The sequence below is a fragment of the Haplochromis burtoni genome, unplaced genomic scaffold, assembly GCF_018398535.1.
Source record: "Haplochromis burtoni strain Fernald_Lab_line unplaced genomic scaffold, NCSU_Asbu1 Contig_221, whole genome shotgun sequence".
NCBI lineage: Eukaryota > Metazoa > Chordata > Actinopteri > Cichliformes > Cichlidae > Haplochromis > Haplochromis burtoni.
Window position 1 is genome coordinate 1 of NW_024582582.1, and position 6071 is coordinate 6071.

Here is a 6071-nt window from a genome sequence, read left to right on the forward strand (position 1 = left end):
ATTCTTCCTCTGTGCCCCAAAACGCTACTCGATACCACTGCGCGTAATGCGCCCTCTAGCGGCTGGATGTAGGATAGCATTTTAAATGACAGGTACAAAAATACAATCACAACAACAACTGGGCTGTTTTCCCCAGTTTAATTCTGATACTAGATTTTACTAGAAAGCTATTTTCAACTCTCTACATAAGCACAGCCAGCGTTTCAACCAGCAACCTTCTTAATTTTTCAAACAAGCAATTTTTAAAAACATCGCTCATACTAAACTGAGAGGCGCGGACCACTGTTGAATGTTTCAGCCACAATAACTCGTTAGCCATTATTAAAGCTTGCTACATGCACTGCAAACCACTATTATGATATATTCATCATGACCAGCTACTTATTTTCATTGTACTTTAGCTAGCAAAAGAACATTTACCTGGTTGTAGGCCGATGCACATACTGTTACACTTACTGAATAATAACTTTGAATTTGTATACTATATCTCTGATATTGCATTTGCTCTCCACACCTTTGAAGAATAGCAGTGACAGTTAGCAATCAATGTAATCTCACACGTTTGGACAGCTCTGAAAACATTCCACACCTCCCGTCATGCTGGAATTAATAACTGCTGATTCGTATTTAATGCTCGATTGCTTCTCAGTCACTGCAGACAGAGCAGTTCTGTTTTGTGTTGACAAGAAACAGCCTGCTGATACAGTCAGTCATTTTTTGTGCTTCATTCATCTGTGACAGATTTCATCCTATTCAGGAGAATCACTAAAGACACCTGAAGTCATCTTTGTGCCTGTACTATACCCACTGCAGGAAGACGGCAGCGTTCACGTCATTGTTAAAAGTTGTTAATGTTTCTTCAAGATGCCAAAGCAGCAACTCCATGGGATGAATAAATCCAGTCAGCCTTGGATCTGAGTCATGAGGTTTCAGGTTTGAATGGATCATGCCATAATTCATCATGAATTCATACCTTTCAATAAGACATTTGTCACCATCTGTCAAAGTCATAGACTGAGCCATTTTCCATGTCTTCAGCCTGACCACCTCACAGATGAACATTAATGCTAGTTTGCTCAAATAAAGCAGGCCATTTAAACAAATGTAATCTACTGCAGTACAAAACCGAGCTTACAACTTACAACCGCTACTGTAAACTTTTGTATCGGAGATTAAGACTTTCTATGGCTATTTTATAGAACATTAATTGCTGAAAAAACATGCGCCTGTAGATGCAGGGGGTTTAGGCTAGCACACAAACTCCACTATATGTGATTGCCACACCAGTCCAATACCATTGCCAAACTATTGTTAATCTTACGATGTCCAAAGTCACTAAATTCTCATTTAGTGACTTGTGACTGCAGTGGCTAGCACCATTGGCTCATGACAAGAGGACTCTGGCTTTGAACCTACCAGGCTGGCTGAGGCCTTTCTGTGTGGAAACTGAATGTGTTGGGCCTCACTTTGCACACTGGCTTCCAAAGACAATCCAGAACTGCTGATTTTAAATTGGCCACACTATCCATCACACTACGACTGCTGGCACAGGGTCCTGCTTACAGATAAGTGGAAGAAAATTTATAGATTGAAGGAAGGATGCCCCAAGTGGTGTGGGATCTTGACTGAGAACAGAATAAAAAGCAGCCGGGAGCTTTTTGAAATGTCCTTTGCAAAGCCTGGAGAAGTATTTCTGAAGACTACCTAAAGAAATGACAGGAACGCTTCAGGCTTATGGTGAAGTCTGGACTCTGAAAGAACATTTATTATAATGTCCATTTGATTTATATTTAATCAAGACAATGCTCATGCATGGGCAGTTTTTTTCAGCATGCCTGATTGTTAATCACACTGGCATTTAGTAATAAAATAAATGGTTTATTAAACAAACAATGAGACCACACACAGATATGATACTCACCCAGTGCCTGGGACAATATGTTTTGTCTTCCATACTAATCACTATGATCCCATTGTAGTTGTAATTCTGTGCTTTGCAGTCATCGGGAACCAAATGTATTATTTCACCATACTGTTATGATAGCCTAATTCCCTGGGTCTGCCCCTCAGCATGTGAAACACAGCATAAACTGACATACAAACGCAAACAGCCGAGCAAGCCGCAGGTGTTAAAACACTCCATTGAGCAGCGGGTAATTTTGACATGTTTTTGTTTCATTAATGCTGCATTAATTCATCTGAGCGTCCAGTACACCTGCACTGTGAACTGAGAGATTTCCCTCAATACTACGGCATTCTTCAGTGACAGCTTGACATGTCACGGCACTCTTTCTCCATGTCCCCACCTGTGGTAGTCACAACAATGTACCCCTCAGACACACACACGTTTCGCCATCCCAACACCAATCTCCTAGAGATGTTGTTTTGACAGACTGTGTTTAAAAGACAGCTGCTGGAAGCGTAGCTCAAAGTGTCAAGCATCATGTAAGAGGTCGCCTGAATGTTGGCTGACACAATCAAATTGCAATCCATTAAGAGCTCGGGGATGATAGCAGCAGCAGTTTGTAACTCATCAGCTTTGTTAATGGCCTGTCTTAATGTTCACTGTTAGCTGATGTCATGGCACGCCAGTCGAGTCTGAATACATAAGTCGGAATGTGTTCTGTCGTGACACGCAGCACTTACGGCAAACAGGATCATTTTATGATCATGTCTCAGTGACTCACTCGAAGGTGCCTCGAGGTGTGAAGTGACAGTCTGGATAAACAGGAGGTGCTTCTAGTGTAGGCACTCTAACATATTTAATTACTCTACTAACTAAAAAGAAAGTATGAAATATGCACAGAAAAAAAATGCAATTGAAAAAGCAGAAGGTTGTCTCTGATTCAGATTGTGGCCAGGTGGTTGAGGATGAGGAAAAGGAATATGAAACCACAAGGGTTTTTGCTGAATTTTATAAAATTGTTTTGAAATGTATCTCATTATTCATTCTTTGACATAGCAAAACAGAAAATATCGACAAGTCCTAAACGTTTCCAGTTATAAGTCTAGCTTGCTAAGCTACAGGTTACATGCGATCCAGTAATCCTAGAGGTTTTCTAAACCACCACATGGCCTCACTATATCACTGAATCATGCAGTGTGTGTTTTAAAGTATCCACAGCTTAGTTACTTAACTATTACTGATCACTTCTGCGTCCTTTGAAGTAAAGAGTTTGCTAATCTTTGTGTTAGCAGTAGGTAGGCTATCTATAACTTACCTTTTGTCACTTTCTCATGCATGACATGAACCCAGTTTGTTTCTATGCAGCCCTGTGACAAATGATACCCTTACTGCTTCCACAGAAATTAAGAGGATAAGCAAGGTGCTGCTAATCAAACACATTTGATTAACTGTTCATCAGCAAGTGTGAGCACGCCTAATAAAACACAAGTGGCAGCTTCCTGAGCTGGAGGATTCAGGTGTGTGTTTACATAGTGCTACAATCTTTTCAGGATGTCACAGCAAATTCATTCCAAGCTCAAACAAAAGCTACATCAGACTCTACAGGTCTTAATCTGTTAAATTTCATGACAATACAAAGGGTTGCGAGAAGAAAGCCTCTTGTCTCGTCTGTCTCTGCCGTATATATCACATGTCAGCACAAACACCATATACCGACTGTGAAGTAAGGTGGTGGAGGGCAGCTGATTTCCATTGCTTTGCAGCCACAGGACCTGAGCATTTGAAGTCACAGCTCCTCCTTATAGAGGCAAATCTGAGGCCATCTGTCCAACAGACAGATCAACAACAACAGGAAAACTGCTGCAAGCAACAAATCTACAACAGAAAGGCTGGAAAAAGAAAAGAATCAAAGTGTTGCAGGGGCACAGCCCAGTCCAGACCTCAGCCTGATTCAAAAGCTGTGGCGGGAACTTAGGAGAGCTGTGCATAAACAAATATCTGCAAACCTCAATGAACTGAAGCAGTGCTGTAAATCATTGCACATCTTCATAGAATCATTAATTTGTCTGTTACAATACTACAAACATTAGCATAACAACAAAGAATGCTTGATATTAATATATTTATATTTATATCAATCTATTAACCAAGTTAGCATCTTTAAATAAAACTACAGGTGCAGCAGTATATCTTCTACACAGTTCAGTTGTTTCTGCCTTGCTGTGACAACAGAAACATCCTAGTTAACTATAACTATAATCCATTGTTTGCCAAACCTGCAAGTCTAAGGTCAATGGGAACTGTTTATGTATAGCAGCTGAAGAAATATATTAAACATCTGCCTTCTTGTTACTGCAACGTTGTGGCCATAGTCAGCTGTGGTTATTTCAATCTCATAGCAAAGTAGCACTCTCTGTCTCTGAGGGTGTTTCTGTCTCCTGTTAAGAGGCCAGCAGCTTTGATCTGTTCATTTGCGCATGTTGCTTGTGGATGAATCTCTGGTCTTTGACGGTAAACTGAGGGGAGACCAGAGTGAGAGGCGTGCTGGTCTGCTTTCACTGCTCGCAGATCATTTACAATCTATACTTTGTATGGAAGCACATCTAGCATTAGCGAGAAAACAAGCTTTAGTGATTCAGCATCGTGATAGAAGTTTCATCGTGTTATCCACCTCAACCAACATGTGTGATGCGGAAAAGATGAAACTGGAAAAATGTGTTAATTAATCCTTTAATATATTAGCAAGAAAAGCTGTGACGATGATGGAGAGTGGAAGCAACGCTGACAGCACAGTCAGTATGAAGGCAAATCATCTCTGCTGGCCTTTCCCATCACTGTTAAGCACTAAATGAACAATGCTATATGATGGTTCAAATTAGCCATGTATACCTCTGGGCAACAGTAATCCAATAATTTTATGCTTCTCTGATAAGTGCTGAGTATGAACTTGAAAGTATTTTTCTATTGTGGCATGTCTTCATTAATGCTAACCACGGCACCTCTGCTCTAATTACATGCTTAGCAGGAGTTATAGACATATAAAAATGAGTGACATCACCGACCACGTTGAAGTAATAAGGGTGAACACAGTTTAATTTGTTGCTTCCACTGATGTGCACTTGTTTGAGAAGCGCTCATCATGCTTGCCCCCCCCCCAATGTGCTTTTTTTTGGCCAGTATCACAGCAATGAGGCTGTATTTGGCTTTGGGTGGTTCAGTCATGGTGGCTGAGTGACGTGAACCTTTGCTGGCCCCTCTTAAAGAGGACATGCTGATTAGGTAATCACCTGTGTACACAAAGCCCGCGTACTCCTTTCCCTCCATATCCTCTTTGACAGGCATGAAGGGACGACACAGTTCTGCTTTCACACCCCTTTTCATCACAGCGCAGATAACAGCTTGGCTGCAGCCTGCTAGATGGTAAAACATATTTACTGTCTGAACAGAGACCCACCAGGTGAGGTCTGGCCTGGCCTATTGTCCGTGCGTGGGGAATAAAGGAAATGATGAAAAGTTAATCTTTTAATGTAGGCCACATAGAAGCTAATTATTGGCTTACCTCTGTTGCTACAAAGCAGGTTATTATATTTTATGAAGATGTTTTCTGGTTAGTCCATAATGCAGCCTTCAACTTATATGGTAACATTTCCCAATATTAACCATGTAATTTTTGAGTTTTTGGGTGTATTTTCCAGTATTTAGTGAAGAAATACATAGTGAAACTGAAGATTTTAAAAGAAAGTAGACACAAATAACAAGTCAACCAAGCCAAAAAGACAGGTAATGAGAACCTTTAGGGTATATTAAAGAAACGCCAAGACATGGCTACACAAACATTTTCAGGTCTTAAACAAATGTGTGTTTTGTGTTGTGTCCTGTGAACTAAAGGCCACACCAAAGCTCTGTAATATATATAACAGCCACCAGTTAAAAATAATGTGTAATTACAATGTAAGGAGCAGAGATGGGCAGCAACGTGCTGTAATCCGATTACTTTTTCAAATAAAGTAACGGATTACTATTGCAAAAAAGTAATTACATTACTGTTACTTTCCCGTAAGCACGCTGCATTACTGCGTTACTAAACCGTGATTTTTTTTGCAAGAGTGTCTCATGACAATGACGTACGAGCGTGCGACGTCCGTGGCAGCAACAGACGTGTGCA